The sequence below is a fragment of the Numida meleagris genome, chromosome 1 (genome assembly GCF_002078875.1).
Source record: "Numida meleagris isolate 19003 breed g44 Domestic line chromosome 1, NumMel1.0, whole genome shotgun sequence".
NCBI lineage: Eukaryota > Metazoa > Chordata > Aves > Galliformes > Numididae > Numida > Numida meleagris.
In genome coordinates, this window is record NC_034409.1 from 143,503,104 (window position 1) to 143,522,659 (window position 19,556).

At 38.8% G+C, this 19,556-nt stretch overlaps 1 protein-coding gene and 1 long non-coding RNA gene across 4 annotated transcripts in view; both read right to left on the minus strand.

Annotated features, from left to right (window-relative positions):
* Positions 1 to 19,556, minus strand: part of HS6ST3 (heparan sulfate 6-O-sulfotransferase 3) — a 297,613-nt gene that overhangs the window by 224,484 nt on the left and 53,573 nt on the right. The window lies entirely within an intron of this gene.
* On the minus strand, positions 4,530 to 18,625 carry LOC110408100. Of its 3 annotated transcripts, none has more exons than XR_002444163.1 (5): positions 17,741 to 18,625; positions 8,199 to 8,304; positions 7,484 to 7,567; positions 6,420 to 6,505; positions 4,530 to 5,009 (listed from the first exon to the last, which is right to left on the minus strand). It is a non-coding gene; the product is annotated as an uncharacterized LOC110408100 (long non-coding RNA). The 3 variants fall into 3 exon arrangements; XR_002444162.1 differs by lacking the exon at positions 17,741 to 18,625 and adding an exon at positions 13,335 to 14,140; XR_002444161.1 differs by lacking the exon at positions 17,741 to 18,625 and adding an exon at positions 13,332 to 14,140.

Below are 19,556 nucleotides of genomic sequence, written 5' to 3' on the forward strand. Positions count from 1 at the left end.
ATAAATTCATGAAGCAACATCATCTGCAATACTCTGTGCACTTCTAATGCCTCTTATCACAAAAAGGATGTAAATGGAACAGTTATAGAGGACAGCAAGCAAGCACCCTCAAAAATACGAAACAGATTAATCTGAAGAATTAATACACATGGATTCTTCAGTTCAGATGAGGTAACCAAAATAGAACAGCAATTTATAAAATAATGAATAGCATTGTCATGGTTTCACATGTGACAGTGGGGGAAAGGAGGAGTAGAAGGCCTCCCTGGTCCCTTGCACCCTCCCATCCTCTTTTCGGGGGAAAGAAAAACAAAAACAACCCAATTAACATAGGGAGAGATAACGAAATTTACCACAAATGGTAAAATAATGCAAGATAATGATATAAAAAGGAGTTACAGGTAATAAACAAATTGGAGAGAAGGATTTTCCGACTGTGCTGCTAGATGTGCTGACTGGAAACAAAGACACCAGTTCACTCCCATCACCCAGAATCAGAGATCATGTAGGGAGTATTGGAGGCTCCTAGGTACTGTAGTCTGTCTGTCCGACTCAGTGTATCCTCCTCTTGGAGAGCAGGAACTCACGTGAGACTGCTAGAAGCGCAGGACTAGGAAGTGCAGCTCCACAGTGCACTGTGCTCCAGCACCCAACAGCTTGCCGCATGATGTCATGATATGGAATACTGATAAAACCAGGAGAAGCAAGCACCTTCAAATACATGAAACAGATTTATCTGAGGAATTAATACTCTTGTACTCTTCATCTCAGATGAGGTAACTAAAATAGGACAGTAATTTATAAAATAACAAATGGCATGAAAATGGAGACAAAACAATTCAGTTTTGTGAACAGTTCAGTTCATTTTCCAACTTAAGCACCAGGGAACATTAAATGAAGCTAATATGTGGCAGGTTCTCAAATAGAAAATACTCCTTACTGTTCGTTATCCCGCGAATTTCCTTGCTTAGGAACCTACAGTGAGCCTTAGAGGTCTGTTGAAAAAGCAACTGGACACATTTTGGGGGCAAAAACTATTCCAAACTGTAGAAAACAAAACTGACCACAGACATGGAGAGTATTCTGGGCAATATATTCCAATATATTCTCTCTTGCTATCCCATTGCCAACAGGAGACAATCAAATGCACTTTAAGTTAATACATCTATTTGTATATTTTATTTGTACGTTTCAAGTAAAAAGCATTGGGGTAATGACCATCTTCAGAAACTTGGACAATGCAAGTTCTTCTTATTTTGATATAATATTACAGTAACACCACATTCAGAATAAGTTAAAAGATCTGTGTTCCACAAAGAGACAAAGAAAACTTGGCTTTCATATATGAATAATTCATAAGACAGACCTGCTTGTGATTATTTATAACATCCCAGATTTCCATGAAAATCTGTACTTTTCACGTAAGCCTTTATAATAAGCTTCTATTACATAGATCGCACGTAGGTTTGTGATCCCCTTCAGAGGGTATCAAAAGAACTAATCTCAGCTCTTTATGTGCAAAGCAATATTTTAATTACTTCTCTTGGCCTTAATTTCCAAGGCAGGTATTAAAGAGTCAAAGTTGTAATGTACGTGAAACTTCTCAAGTTTGTAATGTATGCAGGATAGATACAATACCAGAGAAAAAATTCTTTAAAATCCTCATATATTCTACATTAAGGAAGTAAGTCAGATAAATGAAAGTCCGATACAGTAATAGTAGCTAGAGGCACAAAAGCAGGGAGGGGAGCAGAGGGAAGCAAGATACGATAGCATTACACATTCCTGACAATGTGAACAAATTATTTTGTTTGCAGTTTATCTCGTTATATCCTCCTTCCCAAGCTTTAAATTTCATTTATCAGTGTATTTCGGTAAGCTGTCTGACATACAGGCAACACTTTCATATACAAATTATTTTTGTGCAAAAACAATAAAGACCTGATCCTTATTAAAACTTATTGTAAGAAAAAAAACAACCATGAAACAGTCATTTATATTACTTTTTTTTCCCCCCATCAAATAGAAAGGGAATGTGTTCCACAGAAACACAATATTCAATGTCTCCCTTGAGGTGGGAGAAATGTTACCAAAAGTGAAACTGGTCCACAACCTATCATTACAAGTTAACCAAATAACTATGAAAAATTGATCTAGTGCTTTATAAAATGAGAGAAAAATTGAAAGGGCTTCAGATTTATCTCCTGGTAGTAATCAATACAGGTTTTTCTCAGGAAACGATTCTAAATCATAGAATCATTTCTGGGGACTCTGCACTGAGGTGCACTGAAGCACACTCTCTAGAAGAGGTTTTCTGCCTTCTGGGACCCTGCATTAGGAATATCAGGAAGAGGCTAGGAGGTAAGATGATGTCAGAGGACACCTTTGTAAATTAATCTGCAGAAACAGATATCGAAAGTAATCATATTCAGTATCACCAGAATGATAACAACCTGCGTGCATTTCCTTTAATGAGTATGTTTAGGGAGGTTAGAATTCAAATAAATTCCTTCTAGGGCAGATAGGAGCATTTGATCTTTAAGTAATATTTGGTCTTGTGGTAGGTGGGAGAACCCTTCTCATATCAATGCAATATAGTCTTCTCCATGCATCTTTTACATATTCAGGTCAGTAACACGTATAGAGCAAATCTATTAGCTATTAACAAACTGCGTACACTTGAATAGCTGTCAGATTTTTTGCCAGTTGTCATTAGCCCTCAGGACATCTATTTGGACAAGATACAACGGTACCTTAGAATGGGTACCTTTAGGGCTCCATCATCACTACTGGCTAGATAGCAGCATATATATCCACTCCTGGAGATTATATTTTTCTGCTTAGAAAATCAGTCCAAGAAACTCCATCCAACGCAGCTTTAGTAGATTTAGAGCCTTTCAGTATTTTGAAGGCAGACTAAGGAACAAGAAACTTTGTGAAACATTTCAGTCCCAAGACAGAACTGGGTACATCACACCTGACTGTTCTTTCAGCTGCTGCCAGTGATGCAGCAGGTGTTGTACAGAAAGATGTAACTGCATCTAGCATTCACCTATTATTTGAAGAGGGATCATTTCACCCTTTGATTTGACTTGAAAGGGAAGGAACCTAACCTCTTGTCTGAACCCTTCTTTTCTTTTGGCTCAAAGCTTGCTTTCTGAGGTATGTTTTGTGATAAGACTCTAACTTACTTACCAAGGAGACAAATGGTGGGTGTCGCCGTGTGGCAATCAACATCAACCATGTGAACATTCGAAAGCATTTCCTTCAGGGCTGTTTGCCCCAGGAAGAGAGTGCTCAGGAGTGTTTACTGGCGGAAGATCTGGCCTGTGAGCGCCAGCTTAGTATGTGAGACTGGGGAATGATACCATCGTATCCTGTGAAAAACAGGATGCGGATGGGCACCTTCCTGCTCCCTCTTATCTGCTGGCAAGGCCCGGAAGATGGGTTTTCTGCTGAGATCCCAAAGCCAGAAGCTGCCACTCCAGAGATAGCTGACTCAGCCACTAACTGTCACTCCAAAGAGAGCTGACTCGACCAATTTGGACTTATAAATAAGTTCGTACTGCTGTTGGAGGTGGTCGTCGACCAAAGGGGTTGTCGACCGAAGGGGTTGTCGACCAAAGGGGTTGGTCAACCAAAGCAGTTGGCAACCGAACAACAAGCCCTGATGACCCACCACCCAAGAAGATCAACGTCGGCACTACAAACAACGCTGGACTCCTGGTGGTGACTATCTCTCTTGCTTTCTACAAAGACTCCTTGCTTTTTCATCTCTTTTCTATCGCCCACCTTCCCTTCCCCATCTCCCTAAGCTACTAGGATTTGTAATAAACTGGTCGGGCTAACATTTGACCCGTTGTGTCTTAATCTCGCCGTCGGGTATACATATATTAAAAGAACCCCTTCTCCCTCCTGTAAATTGGAGCGAGACACCTCTCCTCTGAAATGGTGGCTGTCTCTAATTTCTAAGCAAGCATTGTGACATTTGACAGGAATGACGGAACTTATCAACATTTTGAAGCTTACATTACCAGACCGTAAGGCCACAGCACTTTCTAACAGGATACCTACGATGCTGAGATAACCTCTTCATCTTCACGGCTACCACTCCCACACACATCTGCACAGAAAGGTATGAATTATGTCTCCAAGGCTGTGAACATTGTCAATATGAATATTAAGCCTCTAAAAGTGATGCCGGTCCAATGGAAGAGTAAGAACTGCTTGGAACACAAGCCCTTGATTGCCAGAGAACTTCTAATACTTGCAGCACTGACAGCCACAAGCTGAAGCGTGCCACAAAACAGGGCATAACATACGGACATGTCTGCTGTGGTTTAGGACTGTTCAAAATGTCAGAGGATGGCTCTGAAAGACTGAGCTGTAAGAGTCTCAGCAAGGATGCTAGCCAGCTGACGATGGTAGAGAACATATGCACCAGCATATGCACCAGCATGGCTATTGATGCTGCAAGCACAGCCTCCATCCAGAGATGCTTGCCTCCCTTTGAACGGAGGAAGGTGTGTAGCTGGGTGTGCACTGATATATATATATATATACTGATGCAAGTGTTGGTTGTCAAGCACAAGAAGAGAGAAGCCACATACACACTGAGCCAGAGTTAATACAGGAGTTTTTAATAGGCATCTGGAAAGTGGCCTGTATAATGAGCATATTTCTATCACTGCAACTTCAGTAAGATTTTAGAAGACGCCTTCAGTTTCATGTCAACTACTTCACATAGATATTAATGCAATTTGCTTGAAAGTTCTGTTGACACGCACCATTCCATGGTGTTAGACCTTGTCAACACACGCTTTTTGTTAGCCACCTACCCCACGTTACTCTCAAAAAGAAAACAACACCCAAACAACTTTAAGTAAAAGACAGTTTGTTCAGTGTAGCAGAACAAGAAACTCTTGATGAAAATACATAACCTAGCTTCATACATGTATAGTGAGTGACAGGTGCAGTTCATTGTGTCCTTTTCATCTCTGTAGCTCCAGCTGCAAAAAAATGAGTTTTTCAGTATAGAAAAATCAGTTTGAAGAAATTCGTAAATTGTTCTGTTTAATGAATCCCATCCCTTGATTTAAGGCACACTGTTCATCATGTAGTTTACATCATTATGATGTTCAATCGGTAGTTCAGAGAATACCCAAGTAGATGCTTTAACAAAATATGAACCCCTGACATCAAAACCTGTGCATATAGAAAGCAGCTTCTCAACTGAGCCCATAGTATTAATGCAGTATTTGTCACAAAGTTAGTCAGATACAGCTGTTACTCACATTAATCAACTTCTCACAAAGATTTCTGTATTTAGAATCATAAAATCATTAAGATAGAAAAAGACCGTTAAGATCATTTAGTCCAGCCACCAACCCATCACCACCGTATGGCTACCAACCATGTCCCTCAGTGCCACATCTACACGTTTCTTGAAGACCTCCAGGAACAGTGACTCCAACAATTCCCGGGGCAGCCTGTGCCAGTGCCTCAACATTCTTTATAGAATCATAGAGTAATTTAGCTTCAGTCCATGTGCACTGCACATGCATTGTTTGCATTTTGTTTGCATTCACATATAACCTGCTTTAAGTAAAAGTTACACACCATGATAAAGATCTATATCAGGAATTTACTTACACTGTATAAAAATGTGGGATCAAGAAAAAAACAAAACCAGTAAGCTTTTGGACTAAGTCAATCTCCAAATTCACTTAATACATCTGAAAAATGCACAAGACTTTCAATACTCTTGCAATATTGATCAGTGTACTCAATTTGGAATAGTTTCTTCACATGAGGATTTTACTGAGATAATAAAACCAATTTAATTCTGATTTGTGCACAAGGACTACCTGCCACTTACATCGTCACCCCCTACTTTTACGTGATTTTTTTTTTTTTAAATTTCAATTCTATAGACAAAGCAAATCCCACAGACCTACTGGCTTTAACTTCTTCCTAAGAATAGCTAAGACAGCACAGTAACTGTGAAAAGTAAAGAAAAAAACATATTGAAAAGAAGAAAGGTATAATTTTACACAGAATGTCTAGGTAGGAACTCTTCAGACAAAAAAAATAAGTCATGGCAAAAAGGTTTTGCATGACACCAGGTTTTACTGACCTGATTCTCTTAAAATACACTATCTTATAAGGTAACTTATGTGCTCATTTCTGTTGTTTTCTGTCTTTTGGTTTGTTTGTTTTAATCTAATATTACACACAAGCAGCATTCTTTTAAAACTTTCAGAGACACTCTACCAGGTACTTAGTTCACACTGAAGACAAAGTACTGAACTGCACAAAAGGAAACTGGCGTCATATACATCTTAACTTTTGGCCACAGCTAAATAGCCACAGTTTAAAGTAGTGTCACAAAGCGTTAGACAAAAGCAAAGAGCTCTTACCAGGTACTACACAATGCAAGGTACTGAATTATAGAATGGCTTGGGACCTTAAAGATCATCCAGTTCCGACTCTCAACTTTGCATACCTGACAACAGTCCAAATCAAGCATTAAATCAGTTGACTGCACGCTAAATTCTGCTTTTTGCCAATTCACCCAATTTGTAACCCATCACCAAATTTCACGAATACTTGATACATTATATTTAGTTTCCCAATGAAAAAGTCCAAGCGCAGGTTGAATTAGCCCAGCACATCAAAATATCATTAATCTTCTTAAAGATTCTACAACCCCTTAAAAAATGATCACTTAATTACATTTTAACTTTATTTAATAAAACAGGATATCTCTTTAAATAAAGATTCTGACAATGCAACCTTGCTCACAAAGTCAAAAGATATTGTGCTTCTGACTTCAGTAAACATATGAGTTAGAGAAATCTTAGAGAAAAGGATGATAGGAAGGTATTCTTCTGTTACATTTAGTGTGTCAATAAACAAAATGAGCAGATAGCTACTATCAGTCTAGTCAATTTATCTTCACATTTAGGCATCACGAGTTCCACCAGGAGGTCTAGAGAAGTCCATCTGGGATGACTTTGTGCCCAGATTAACAGCCTACACTAGACATGCCATCAAGTAGCAATCAATTCCAGTGTTTAAGTCTTTAACCGTAACTGCTTTCATAAAGACTTACAAACTACATCTTTTCCCTGAGGGAACCTGAAGTATGACATACTGTAAGGGCAGAATCACACATACTGAAGGAAAGCACTGCTCACCACTACCATACAAGAAACCTATAAACAAGCAGGGTTCACATTTTAGCATAATATTATGGAAAATGTCTCTGGCATAAAACCCCCTGGGGTCTCACCCCTGGACATGTACCCACTGTGTTAATGCCGTTCAAGTGCAGCAAAATGCCAAAGAGATGAGATACTCCTACATGCATAAATCAAGTCAATACCAGATTGACCAGAAGTGAAGAGTCTATGTAGTCATTTCTCCGCCACCTGACAGCTTTCACCCAGGACAGGAGAAAACTGGAAGTTAGGCTGCTGACCTGCCCCTCAGATGCTGAGCATGGCTTTTCCTCACTGCCTTTATGGAACACTGGCACTGCCTTTATGGAACACTGGATTCTTAGCTGCAATGGTCAGAGAAACAGGACTCTTTGCTGATGCACAGGGCTAACGTTGTAAATTAAAAAGCTAGGCTAGTCTGACAAAGAGCAGCGTCACCCCATATAAGTGCAAAAGCTCACTAAGATGTGAGCAGTACTCCTCGAGTAGAGGAAGTGGCCTCTACAGAAAACATTTTTTTGATTGCGTACCTCTATCATTAAAAAAATTTTGAGCACACACTCCCAATATATGTATATTTATTTGTAAGTTATATACATTTACTACTGTACTGCCTTGTTATACAATGAATCCAAAAACTGAAATTGAAAAAAGGATGAGATTAAATAAACACTTATTTTCTTCATGTACCCCCAATGAATTGTCTCACACACTCCAAGGGATGTGTGCTCTCAACTTTGGAGACCACTGCTCTACAGCATCAAGCCATCCATTACCAATGTACGGTTCCCACAGTGGGATAAGGATAAGGGGGCTGTACTTTCAGCAATCCATGACACTAAACTGCACAACAGAGACAGCCTTCTTCTGCAGAAACCACCTTCAGTGGTACACAGCCACCATCTAATAATAGCACAATCTGAATGCTGTGATTTTTCCTTGCTGCTTCTGTGACATATTACATAAGCAAATTACCTGGATTTTTCCAAACTCTTCTCTTGTGTTCCAGTCTTTGTCCCAGATAATGAAGAGCTGACGGTGGAGCTGTGTTGCTATTTCGGTACGACTCCTGAACAGCTGACTGGTGTGGAAATACAGACATTAGCTGCTATTACTCAGCTAGGGTGAAATTACATCTTATAATTCAAGTCATTGTCTTAAGAAAAAGGAAAAAAATCAATAGCATAGAATCTCCATTGCCATTTCACTGTCAAAATAACTAATCACTGAATAAAACCCAGAAACTTAATTACTTATCACTACTAATAAGAGTAGAAACCAGGGTTTCTAACTCTGCCAAGCGCTTCTTAACAAGTGCACCTGTAATGACAGAAAGGGGAAGCTGCATGACCACCAGGGCCCTTAAGAAAACATCCTGAACACCCGTCAATAGTTCCTAAGAAAGGAACTGTTTTTTCCTCTGAATTATATGCAAAAACATGTGAATGTGATGTGGAAAGGAGTACCTTCTCAATGAGTCACTTCTTTGCAACATAGGTATTGGGTTTTAATGACTAATCCTCCAAAGGACTCCTTTTCAAATTATGAATGTCTATAGGTCACTTAGACTTGCTTTATGAATAAGGAGTCAGTAATCTCACAGGAGACTAAAATCAAAATGTATGCTCATTTATTTATAGCTGAGTAACTAAGACTTTAGCCAAGATTAAGCAATAGGTAGGAAACAAACTTCTCAGAGAGGTATTCATTTCTCCGTTGAATTTGAATTGAATTGATTGTTGCAATCTTCTTCTTTCTAATTTTCAAATTTCTAGTATTTTGAAATGCTCAATATAAGGCTCAAAACTAACACCTCTGTTTTGGAGCTTTATTTCAATAGACTGCAAGAAGCAGTATTTTTCATCAGGTCCATTTTAACAGCTTTGATCATGCTGCACAGAGCATATGAAAAACAGCCATGACAAATTATAAAACATTCCACTCCATTTGGACAGAGTCAGCATCTTAGTTCCTCTAAAAGTCCTGAAAGGAGTGAGTAACGAGAGACCTCAGAGAAGAGGTGTTAACTTGCAATTCCAACTGCATGCAGAAATAAGACTGAGGTTTATACATTGTCAAATCCTACTTCGCTGAAACATACATAGAAATTTTATTTACCTGAATAAAAAAAGTTTCTACCTATATTTTTCCTTTCTTATTGAGCTGTTTTCTTCTATTTAAAGGGAAAGCTTTTTTAGTATTTATGCACTTCATATGTTTAATGATACACAAAAATAAGCAGTCAGATTTTTAAAGAAGGAAAGAACGTGACAGTAATCTACAAGCACACTTAAAATCTCTTATTTTGAATTTTTTTTGTTTATTGATGCAGGGTCCAAAATCCCCAAATAATTATTGGGAAGGCCCACTGCCATCTAGTTGTGTAAACACAAATAAGCCCAAGATAACACCCTAAGCACCAACAGTAATGACAAAGGTGGAAGAGATAGCCTAGTCAGGCATGAAATTGATTTTATAATAGCAAATATCTGTTGCCTTCCATGTGCTAAGTAAATAATTCTAAAGAAGAGAGTAAAGATAATAAAAACAAAATCATTAACTGCTCCTACTAAATCAAATGAAAGAGAGAAACCTGTTCTCACATTGACCCTGAAGCCTGTTTAATAGCTAATTAAAGCAATTACTCCAAGCATGACGAAGCCTTTAATCATCAACACCTTCAGATGCAGAGGTGTTAGGGTTTTTTTTTTTTTTTTGTCATCAAAGATACCAGTATTTTATTTAAATAAGACGCTTATGCCAGAAAAACTTTCACCAGTTAGCCAGTACATTGTTAACCACTGACACAGTCCCCAGACTTCAGCTAGGCTGGTTATTGAGAAATATTCTGCACAGACTTTCTCAGGTTTGACTACTCAACAAAAGTTAGGTGCAAGTGCTTTTATAAAAAAAGATTGCTCTAAATGATCTGAAGATAGTTTGAAAATTGACTTTTTTTCCTTGCACGGGAAACAAAATTGATAGCCAACTGAAATTCAATGTTATTGCAATGCTGCTACAAAAATGACTCTGCAGGACTTCAAACACACCTAGAATTCTCTACCCCTTCATATCACTTACTCTTTTTAAACATACTGCAGTTACTTTTGTTTTCTGCTCCAAAACCAACTTATATGGACTTAAAATTCCTTGATTCATAAGCTCCAGTCAAAAATATTTTTTTTAATAAAGCTTTAAGTTCAATAACTTTACGTAGCTCTTTAATAATAAATAGTGCTCTAAAGGAGCTAATTAAGCTTTTATTTTGAAGACTGATCATTTTCAAGTTACTGCAGAACAATAACTTGAAGTAATGGCTTGACCAATATTAACTGTTCAGCTTTACAGTTTATCCAGTCATAAATTAGATGATAAAAATTGGAGATACAGATAAAAATATGGAGATACAGTAATAAAAACACAAAGGATACTCATTCTATGGTATTTAAGAAAGATGTAGAGCAATTGTGCTCTACAATGGATAGGGAAGTTCCCCTGTAATTTCAAAGAGTACATACGTTACTAAAATTAAAAAGCACTGAAAACAATGCTACAACGCTGCTCACGATAGCACAATAAATGAAGGTATTTTCACTGTGAACTAGATACTCCCGAAAACCTGAAAGCTTCTTTCAATTAATAAAGCAGGACACCTTGCCTTTAACCAACCTGTCTTCTAACTACTTTCTAAGCATTACTGGTTCCATATGGAATTTTCTTCAGGCAGCTGATTAACTGATCTGTTTTTGTGTCATGGTTTTATGATTTTCGGTTATTGGTACTCCACATCATAACATCATGTAGTGAATGTACCTGGTTCTCAGAAGAGAAGGACTACTACATTCCCCACGGCACTTTGCTCCTCTGTTACCATTTTCCAGCCGGAGAGAAAAGATAAGAGCTCGCAGTATAAAAACTTGCAGATCACGAGACCTCATCACTTTTTTTCCGCTGTCTCTCGTCTTGGCAGCACCTCGCTCTCCAGCCGTCTTATCATCGGTAGTAGAGTAAGGCCTACCTTGATTTTGGGACATTCTCTCTCTCTGTATTGGATTTATCAGCTTAAATTGTAATTATATTGTATTATAGTGTGTTGTTTTGCATTCCGATATCTTATTTAGTAAATTAGTTTGTTTCTCCTCAGATTGTTGCTGCTGTTCTTTGCTCTCAGGGCCATCTCCTTACCCTTTTCCCCTTTTCCCTTTTCCTGGGGCGTGGGCCCGTGGGTCCCCTGTTCCCTTCGTCACGGAACCGGGCTGAACGCCCGTAAACCATTGACATTTTGTTTGGTTTTTTTCTGTATACCTGGAAATCTGCACAGACAGACATATTATTCACATATAGCTGGCACATATATTCCCCCACTTGATCACTTGGTTCAACCCTCTACTGCCATCCTGACATGAATATTTTAACATGAAGCTACAATTAAATCAGTTCACCCCAGCTGACAACGAGTCTCACATACCATGGCTAAATGCCCTGAGAGGGAACTTCAGAATCTGTTAATCTTCCCAATATAATAAATATACTTTCATAGCCAAAGCAAAAATGTGATAAGCTTATGTTAAAAGCATTTTCCAATGTCTTTGAATTGTTCTTGAAAATTCGATGTAACATAGTGATGACAGCAAAACAATATTCAACTTTCGTACTAGAAAACAGCCAGAGAAAAGAAATTCTACAGCAGACCACAGATGAAGGAGAATAGGCTGTTTAATGAGCAAACTGCTTGTACTTCAGAAGTGCTACTTGAGCTGCTAGCAATGATTGAGGCATCACTACACTTAGCTTGTTTCATTTAAGATGGAAAACCTCTTACTGCAGTGACCTGGACAACATTGTACTCAGCCTGAACACAAGTACTTGTATGTACACTGAAGCATTTATATGGTATACTGCTCTCATTTCGATTTACAAAGTCAATGACTGGCCTTTACATTCACTTTGATGCACCTAAGGCATCTGCTCTGTGAACCAAAATGATCAGGGCCACAGGACAAGATTGCATTTGGCATGCCCAGAAATATACACAGACTTCAAAACTTTCTGCTACTTCTTATACCTCTAGAGCTCTCTGCATCTTGGAACCCTACATATGCTTGCAAGCATAGCTCTTGGGGTAAACTTACACACCCAAACTACAAAAAAAGTAGGACCAACAGTCAAATCAAGATACACTTGCACACTTGCACACTTGCATGTTCTGATCACACTGATGCACCGCTCCGTTTGTCTGCTTCAGCTCTACATTCCTTGCCAACAGTGGCCTTCTTCCCTCAGAGCTGCCCCACATATACAACCAGTAGATTTCAACAGCAAATACCCTGAAAAACCAGAGCCAATAGAGACAAGGCCCTAAAAGGAACCCTTCCACAGCACCAATTTATTGCAGAAGTTTCCATCTGCTATCTATTCTGTGCCACCACCGTTGTCACCAGCATCTCATGCAGCCTTGCAAGGACCACTAAGAATTTCCTCAGGCTTCAGGAGAATTTACACACAGCAAGATTTCGCAGCCCACTGCCAACCACCCTTTATGAAAGACTACTCCTGCCAAGGCCTCTGGTCCTACTCCTCTTCCAGATATATTTGACCCTGACTATTTACAATTCGACACAACATCTAAACAATCTGTGAAGGCTGAGCATGCCAGAAGGAAGAGCTGGTTGGAAGGCAGAGGGGATAAGGAAAGATGTTATGTTCACAATGTTGCCAGAATCATTACAAAACTAGAATCAAGGTAGGAAACCAAACTTGTCACTAAAATAAATATTTCCCAGAAAAATTTTGCCTTCAGTCACAAAAAGTTTCTAGCTGTTACCCAAAACTACAATGCTGGCATTCCTCTGATGGCCCAGACTGAAAAGAAAACAAGTTTTTTGATGGAAACAAAGTATTCCCTAGGAGACTCAAAGCAATCCTCTATCTCTTCCCGAAATAATTATACCTTCTGAGTTTAACTGGCAGTAACTGTTACACAACTGCGCAAACCTTGCAGCTATATTAAACTTTTCTGTATTTGGCAAGAGAGAATTATCATCTACTTAAAATTTAGAGAAATTATTTTTGAAACACTAGACTTGTTAAGTAACTGGAACGCCTCACCACTTGTACTGCTCTTGCGGCGTAACCCAGCAGACAGCTAAACATCATACAGCCATTTGCTTCTCGTCAGTTATCTCCCCAACAAAGTAACAGTGAAATACAACTGGCAGAACCCCAGGCTGGCTGAGGTGGGCCGGGCCCTCTGTGTCCCTGCGGCCCAGCCCCTGCTCCAGCAGCGCCACCCAGAGCAGGGTGCCCAGGCCCATGGCCAGGCGGCTTCTGGAGACCTCCAGGGAGGAGACCCCACAGCCTCTGGGCAGCCTGTGCCAGTGCTCCGGCACCCGCACAGTGCAGCAGTGCTCCTGGTGTTCAGAGGGAGCCTCCTGGGCTCCAGTTTGTCCCCGTGGCCTCTGGTCCTGGCACTGGGCACCACAAAAAGAGACTGACTGACCTCTGTGCACTTCAGGTATATACAGACACTGATGAGGTCCCTCTGAGCTGCCTCCTCTCCAGGCTGAGCAGTTCCAGCTCCCTCTTTGTAGGAGAGGTACTGCAGACCCTTCACCATCTTCATGGCCTGTCATTGGTCTTTCTCTGGTATGTCCCTTCTGTGTTGTACTGGGCATCCATAACAGAGCACAGTACTCTGTGTGGCTTGCTTCTGTAGTCTTTCCACCCTCCCTTCAGGTACTTACACACACTGATGGAATCCCCCTGAGCCTCCTCCTCTCTGTGTGGAACAGTCCCAGCTCTCTCAGCCTCTCCTCGTAGGAGACGTGCTCCAGTCCTTTCATCATCTTTCTGATACTTTCTTGGATTCTTTCCAGTATGTCCATGTCTCCCAAACTGTAATGTGCATAACACCTGAACCTAATGTGGATAAACTCTATACCATATTCTAACAAAACTAGTATAAATTACACAATTAAGCTAAGAGAAAAAGATTAATGATGCAGTACAAACCCTCCTTTGACTTTACAGCATACCTCTTTCCTTTTGAGAATTCCTGGCATTCTTGCCTTGACTGGCAAGAAAAACAAGACTGTTTTTTTTTCAGAGCATTTGTGCCAAGTACAGAACAATACAGAGGAATATTCTTTAAAATTTCAGTAAAATATTCACATTCACTCCACACAGTACTTCAGCCACAAGTATTATAATATGAAGTTATTTCTATAAATGTAAACCATAAACAGGAAAGTTCAGATAAATGAAAGGCATCTTTTAAAAACTACGTACTGGAAACATTGTGCTATAACAATCAGAAAATTATCATTCTACAGACAGTCCTGGTCTAGAAACAGTATACATATGAATGCTAAGATACTTTTTTCCAAACGCTTGGAAAAGGTTGGCTGGGAAAATCTTAGAAATACAAGTGAGTTTTTTTCCCAACTATTTTCAAAATGCTGATACTAATTAACTCTTGGGAGAGCTGTTTATATGATACTGGTCATATATTGTCCAGTATAACTCCCATGTAAATGGTTTCACTTTCAAATAAATCAATGTTAATTATTTTGAGTTTTAAGTAGAAAAACTTTGTTCGAAGTTCAATACAAGGCAATATCTACAACAAAGAGCTGACGCTTCCTTCAGACCAACAGAAGGAAAAAGGGGACCACAGGCACCAGCCCAAAGGCTGGGCTCCCTCAAAGCTATCTGTAAGGAATGCGGTAGAGGCTCCTTGAATCACCAAGCATTCAAGGAGCTCACTCAACCTACAGGTTAATCTATGTCAAATTTGGAGTAGCTCAGTGAAATGGTAAGCAGTCTTCCAGTTAATGGTCTCACAAACTGACCGTGCTTTGTTATTGCTACACTACTATACCATGTTCCCCTACTCCCCTCTTGGCCTCTCTTTCCTCTCCAGGAACATTTGCCTTTTCAAGAGGGAAGAAGTATGCACTCCATACATTTAGCCATCAATGACATCTCCCGCAGGAGGCAAGAATGACCCACACGAAACATGGAGGGGAATTCGCTTTTGACACAGCAGCAGCATCCTCTACATGCAACAAACACAGATTTCAGAAGCTGCTGTTGAGCTCCTGTTGCCTTCTCCTCTCTCCTTTTATGTGGCTATGAGATGGAAGTTGATTTTTTTAATAAAGGCATGTAGCAACAGGGCAAGGGGAAATGGTTTTAAACTGGAAGGGGGTAGATTTAGGAGATAGGGGTAGATAAGTCAGATGTTAAAAGCCAATCATCTTCTCATTTTTTGAAAAAATATTTTTTGATGCAATGCTGCTTTATTAGATTTAGGGGCTGAAATAGCTCTTTCCCAAAGTTAATTGCCAAGAGGATTTCCCTGTACCATTTTAGAGACACAAGGCAATCCCACCACCACTCAACGTCTTGTGTCAGTGCAGCTCTACTTCTGCAACTTTTTTGTTTCAAGTGCCAATAAATCTTAAGACTTTATTTACTCACACCCTTAAAAAAAACCCACTGTTTTCAAAGTTGACTTTGAAGTCACTTTGACCATATATTGATCAAAATATTCCAGAAGATCACAGAGCAGAATCAAAGCCCTGGACAGTCACGCTTCAGGAACAAAACAGCAAAGATGCTGTTCATCTTTCTTCAGACTTGACACCTCTCCATTTTTTAGTTGTTAACAGCAAAGATTTCTTTATGGTTCCAATTCAGTTTATTCTAAGACACATAGCATGTCTAAAATAATAAGCTAAAGCTTCCTGCATGTCATTTCCAAATTAGAGTCCATTCAAAATCAAGCTTTTTTCTTAGTGTTTTAATAATATCACTTAAGTATCATCTGCATAAAATCCCAGTGAACTCTCTTTCATTGCAGTAATGAATGCCATCACAGCTACTTTCCTACTACATGAATTTCATTTTAAATTTTTAGTGCAGCAGTTACATTCATAGGACATGTATTATCCTGATGTCTGTCATTTCAGGCATGATGACTTCAGTTATGATAGAAATAACTTATTTTCATGGGAGATTGCAGTAAGCATGCTACAGGATTTTCTACTACAGGATGTTCTTGATATGATTAAACTGTTTTGATTTTCTATTTATCAAAAACAAAGTGATTGCCGTTTCACTCCCCTTCTAATCGAAACCAGCATCTGCCACAAATACCTTGTTTTTTTAAATATTATTTTAGATTTCTTATATACTCCTAATAACCCTACAATCTTAGTAACATTGGGAGACAGACAAAGAGTCATAGTAGTATACAGTCATAGAATAAGATAAAATGCACATCATAGATGTATATCAGGAATCAGAAGGAAAGGATCTACTGCTGTGATGGCATTCTTGTTAACTGAGGTTTTACTGCGCAGGGTTTAGTTTGACAAACAAGAATTCTAAAAGATCTCTCTCCCTTCTAACTTCTGCTTAGTGTTAACGTTGGAGATTGCCATTCCACGTATGCATGAAAGTTTACTTGCAACAGCAAGGGAGGAAACATCATATTCAGCAGTATCATGCAAACATAAAATGAGAAAAGGCTAAGACATTAAGATCAATCAATGAATATTATTCCCTATGTTTGCAACTTTCTGTAAGGAACTCAGAAAAATTCAAAGAAAATACATTTTCATAGTTAAGTATGGTTGAAATGTTAAGCAAAATGGCTAGTCAGCTGCTCATGTCTCTCCAGGCAAAACAAGCCAATTTATGATGAGATAGAGATGATGTATTACAAACACAGTCAGAAGAAAGATTTCCAAGCAACGTCCAGGACAAAAGTAGGTTTCTTATTAGACAGTCACTTCTGTTCTTGTACAAATTACACTTCATAGATGAGAAAAATAAGACTTTAGATTTTGTAAACTACTTGAGTCCAACGTATTTAAGAGTATAAAATGCAACATTTCTAAAGAAACAACTAACTGAGATGTAATAAAAGTCAAGAAATTCTCTAATGCTGTGTGTAGTTTGGAAATAGCTGTTAACAATCACTGCTCTGAACAATGCATGCAGCATACTTAATAATTTAATCTATTCTGGCATGTACCTACCAAGAATTATGAAGAAAACTGATACTACTACTAAGTCTAGTGGGGACTTCAACTGCACACATTAAAAATGAATAAACAATCTCTACCAAACACAACTGCTGGGACAAAGCCATTCAGACCTTTCCATTCTCAAGAGGCGGTTTGTCTTAAAGTTTTAAAAGGCCATTTTCTGTGCCAAAACTCAAAATCTAATATCAAGTTAACAAAATTTCATATCACATTGTAACACCTGTATCATGTATGCCATATCTATTATTACGACGGAAAAAGCAGTGTTAACGCAGTTCTTCTTAAACTGCTTTCAAACTGCAACAGTTACATTCTTGAAAATTTCAAAGTTAATGTGTAAAAAGTAAACTGTATTTAGTGTATAGATTAAAATTTTCTGTCATAAAGATAAAAATCTCTCTCTAAAGAGGGCTTAAGCTAACACATCTTGCTCCACAGAAACATTTCAACAATGCCAATTACCTGACAACCAGTGACCTCGACTTCCTTGGGACTGCCCACGACAAGCCAGCTGTTAACGCTGCTAATTTTCAAAATCTCTTGTGCAGGTTCTGGAAATAATCCAGAAGAGAGTTGACAAGGGAAACGTACCTGAGCTGCCAATGGATACTGTTTGAGCAAATTTCATGGGGACAAACAGGGAAATAATGCTTTGAGATGACAGGACAAAAGCCTAGTCCTTATTTGCAGATTTTATCCTGTTTATCCATTAAGCAAATACTTCTAAAAGAGACTTCCGATACAATAACAGCAGATTAGACAAGAACACATATCTTAAAGAGCACACTGCCCTTTTTTCAGTTGCTCTGTTTAACTGGGCATATCACTTTAAATCTCTAGTGCTGGTGGATTTGCATTCTGGAGGACCCCCATGAAGTGAGTTAGACCTGTACCACCCTCAGCCTTTTCTTGCACACACACAACTGATTAAGAATTCCAAGGCAGGGCAGCTGCAGGTAGTCAGGCTGATTACCTCTTCAAAAAGCCACCCCTTGTTTCTCAAGAAATAGGAGTCAGTCCTAACTTTCATATTCTCACAACAACGCTGTGGGTCTGCAGTTAATTGATACTAAGGACACCTCAGCCACTGAGCATGTGAAAAGCAGCACATTTCCTCCAAACTGAAGTAAAAAAAGACAGTAAACAAGATAGCGTGAAAAAACTGTCACTAGGGTAATTCACTAGAGTGATGTGAGAGCACTAGAAAAGTCTTTTCTGACATTTTGCAGGCACATTCATGCGTTGATGGAGTAGGCCAAGCAAGTAGCATGGATTTTGCTTTTTTTAATAGTTTGCTAGGGTGAAGTAGTGTTTTTGCTAGAGGCAACAAGAACCGAGGAGAAAGAATTAAAAATAAATAGGCCAGAACAAAGCGTATTTTCAATTTCAGTTGAAAAACCAACGTAGCAACAATTTTCTTTTAGTATGAAAAATATTGCTGGCAAATTGCAATGTCACCAATGTAAAACAAAGACTAAGCAACAAAGAGTATTTGGTGTTTGCTTTTTTTCATTATTATAAAAGTTTCTGCTCTACTGAAAAGTTCACTTACCTGCAGCGAAGGTACAAAACCAACACATAAATGTACTATTATACTCAATCTTTACATTTGAGTTTCCACTGAGATAAAATAAATGAAACCAGCATTTTTATTTATGTCTGGGTTAGCATTTTTTCCACACAGGCCCCAAAAAGTAATAGCTTAGGTCATGAAGGTCAAATAAAATTCAAAGATCAGACAGATTAATTTAGAAGGGTTATGAAACTACTTTATCCTAAAACAATGTGGCTTTTCCTTCATTCTTAAGGACCTCAGACATTGGAAACTGAAGTCTCCATGCAGGATGTCTTGGTGGTTCACTTATTCACCCTACTAAGTGTCCCCTAGTCCTTAAAATGAAAATAAAAAAGTCTTATTGCAATTTACTGTTGTTACTTCTTTGCAGATCTATTAGAGACAAATAGAGTTCTCCCTCGCTACGCTGCTTCTCTGTTGTTTTCTAACATGTTGTTTACCCTAACATAGGATAAACTACCTCTATTCTACCATTCTGCTTCGGAAGTCACAAATTCCAGATCATGAATACTCTTAATCCTCTCTTTTGCACTGTGTTTACCCAGTTCTTATCTTTCCTAAAACTTGGTGCCCGAAACTGGGCAGACTGATGCAGAAGCTTAACCACTGCTGAGCAGAGCCAAAACTTTATGTGCAGCGGAGCTTGACATCACTGAATGTCATGCAACTTGTGATCAGCTACAATCTCACACTGTTTCTGAG